Source organism: Enhydra lutris, unplaced genomic scaffold, assembly GCF_002288905.1.
Source record: "Enhydra lutris kenyoni isolate GAN:26980312 unplaced genomic scaffold, ASM228890v2 scaffoldscaffold30, whole genome shotgun sequence".
NCBI lineage: Eukaryota > Metazoa > Chordata > Mammalia > Carnivora > Mustelidae > Enhydra > Enhydra lutris.
In genome coordinates, this window is record NW_019154114.1 from 391,091 (window position 1) to 394,557 (window position 3,467).

Below are 3,467 nucleotides of genomic sequence, written 5' to 3' on the forward strand. Positions count from 1 at the left end.
AAACATTTCAAAATCCATCAGCTCAGACTCAGTCAAACATATCCGTACCATCTGTCTACATGGTTTATGGATGCAATCCAAAATGACAAAAGGAATCGTCTAGACACCACGATGCTCAATATGACCCACATTTTTGGTTGAAGACATTCTGCAATGACTCTGTCATAATTCACTATAGCTTAGAAGAGGTTTGGGCCCCTTTCATGATATACTTCTCTTTCCTTGTTTTATTGTTGCTGAACTATTTGTCTATCTCTATCTACTAGATAGATGGCAGCTTAATGGAAAGAACATTTTCTTTGGAGGCAAACAGGCTTAAGTTTGAGTCCTGGTTCTACCATCTACCAGTCATAAGGTACTGGTCATTTCTGTCCTTTTTTTTTTTTTTTTTTTTTTTAACTTTACTGAGCCATTGTTAATCATTGTTAAAATATAGGAAACAGAGGAAAGATAGAGGTTAGTGGTTAAGACTTTGGTGATAGAGGTTAGGATTGGTACTTCATTGTTAAAGTCTTCAATCTGACATTTAAAGGCTGTGTGACTTTTTTTTTTTTTGTTAATAATTTTTTTTAAAGATTTTATTTATTTATTTGACAGAGAGAGATCACAAGTAGACAGAGAGGCAGGCAGAGAGAGAGAGGGAAGCAAGATCCCCGCTGAGCAGAGAGCCTGATGCAGGACTCGATCCCAGGACCCTGAGATCATGACCTGAGCAGAAGGCAGCGGCTTAACCCACTGAGCCACCCAGGCACCCAGGCTGTGTGACTTTTGATGAATTTCTGAAACTCTCTCTGGCTTGTTACCCATGTGCAAAATGGAATTATAATAAAATATATATCCTTCAGGTATGATGAGAATTCAGTAATTAATGCATATAAAATGCCTAAAAATGCATCTAAAATATTGGAGATTAGCAAATTAGCAAATGTTTAAAAAATTTGGAAATTTTAGTGAGATAGTAATACCTCATCAAATGCCTGATTGATATAAGTTCATTAGTTTTCATTCCCTGACAATACCAGATTTGTCATTCTCAATTTTGTGAACATAGATATTGGAAAGATATTTTTCAAGAAGAGCTGCATAATAAATAAATAAATTAATAGACAAATAAACCTGAAGATAAAATATTAAAAAAAAAAAAAAGAAAAAACAACAACTTTACTTTCAAGTTAGGATATCACCTCACCTGAAAAATTATTAAGAAACTACCTAATGTTACCTGAAACTAATATTACACTGTATGTGACCTAACTGCAATTTAAATAAAAATTGGGAAGAAAAAAAACAAAGAACTACTTAATATATTCTGTTGATCTATTTATCTTTGCTTCTTTGCCCTCTTGCTTAAATTGATGAATTTCTGACCATCCTATAAGATCTATATTATCTCTAGGTTCATTTCACTTTTTGTGCGTGATATGCCGGTAATCCAATATATCACGACTACAAACAAAACAGCAAACTCAATTATCTAGTTAATAACATACAGTCTAAACGAACAACATCAAAGCATCAAGGAAAACAGCAGACACAAAGCCTGTGTACTTCATTCTAAAGTGAAGTATTAGGATCACTCTCATGAACAGTTTAAAGCCTTACTGACTTAATATTAACTGATACTAAATACTGTTCATTTTGCAAAGATTATACATTTTTTTTAAAGTAAAACTGAATTTTGTTAGAAGAAATAGTTAGCATATTGAGGTTTCCCAATAAACCTCCACATATGTTGGCTTATATTTAGAAAATTACAATAATTCCAAATCATTTAGGATCATTGATAATATTATAATAACTCCAAATATGTGTTTTTCAGAGATAATGAAAGCTTGTAAAATTTTTCCATTTTAATGCATAGTATATAGGTTTGGTACCTAAAGTACAAATTCCAGCAATTTATAAAATTATATCACAGACTGAATAACAATCTTTTGAAATTTCTGAAAAAATAAGGAAAGAAAAGACATCTTTCTTTTCTTTTTTTTTTTTTTTCCTGAAAGGTGGAATAACGGTCTCTCAAAGATGTTCATGTCCTAACTCTGGAACTGGTGACTATGCTACTTTGTATGGAAAAGAAAATTAGAGTTGCCAATGGGATTAGGGTTACTAACTGCTGACTTTTATAGAGGGATATTATCCTGGAATATCTGGGTCGGCTCAGTTGAACTCCTTAAAGAGGAGGAGGGAGTTAGAAGAATGAATCAGACAGATGCGGCTTGAGAAAGGCCCAACCTATCACATACACTATTGCTAGCTTTGAAGATAAAGGAAGAGGGCTACTTGTCAAAAAATGTGGCAGCCTCTAGAAGCTGAGAACAGCCCGTAATTTACAGCTAGTAAGAGAAGGAGATCTCAGCCATACAAGCAAAGGGATCTGAATTGTGCTAACAACCTGAATGAGCAGAAAAGAGATTCTCCTGTAGTTTCCAGGAAAGAATGTTGCCAGCCTACTGATACGCTGGTTTTGGTCCCATGAGACCCATAACAGACTCCTGACCTATAGAAACTTAAGATTACATATTTGTGTTATTTAAGCCACCACACTGGTGGTAAAAGAAAATGGAGACAGTACTTAAACTAGAGATTTATAAGAATGTATCATTCTTCTTATACAAATCTCATGACATTTCTAAAAATGGGGCAAAAGAAGACTATTTCTTTCAAGTATTCCTTTTCTTTTTTTTTTTATGGTGAAAAAAATTATATTTAGATTTAGCCAGCTGGACTCAGTTTAGATGATCCCCATTTCATTGGCAACATCCAAAATATCATAGTCAGGGACCCATGGAACATATGCCTTCTTCTCTCCATCAGTCTGGATCGTGATGTTGACCTTGGCCATATCCATGCTGTAGAGCTTCTTCACAGCCTGTTTGATCTGACGCTTGTTGGCCTTGACATCCACAATGAACACAAGTGTGTTGTTGTCTTCTATTTTCTTCACGGCTGACTCAGTAGTCTGGGGGAACTTGGTGATGGCATAGTAATTAAGCTCGTTTCTCCTGGAGGTGCTCTTTATAGGATATTTGGGCTGCCTTTGGAGATGCAGAGTCTTGGATTGTTGGAATGTAGGTGACGTGCACATCTTTTTTTTTTTTTTTTTTTGTGTGTGTGTGTGTGTGTGTGTGTGACTGTGGACGCCTTTCAGCACCACTTTCTTGGCCTTCAAAGCCTTTGCTCTGGCTTCAGCTTTGGGAGGGACAGGGGCTTCTTTCCTAGCTTTCAGAGCCGTCTTCATAAAAGGGATTACCAAAGCTTGTTTCTTAAGTATTCTTTTATAGGTAAGAAGTATGCCTTCTGCTTCAAATGGCTATTTTAGCTGTTTATTTAGTAAATGTTTGCTGACTATTTGTGAGCTTTAAAGACATCAGAGGTGTTAAAACAATACTAGCATTTGGAATGTAGAGTTTGACAGTAGATCTGTGATCATACAACACCTCCTGCAGAGTAGGTGTATTAATTCC

At 35.4% G+C, this 3,467-nt stretch overlaps 1 pseudogene; it reads right to left on the minus strand.

The window, feature by feature from the left end:
* Nucleotides 1-2,734: 2,734 nt before the first annotated feature.
* On the minus strand, nucleotides 2,735-3,241 carry LOC111153051 (annotated as a pseudogene).
* Nucleotides 3,242-3,467: the final 226 nt, after the last annotated feature.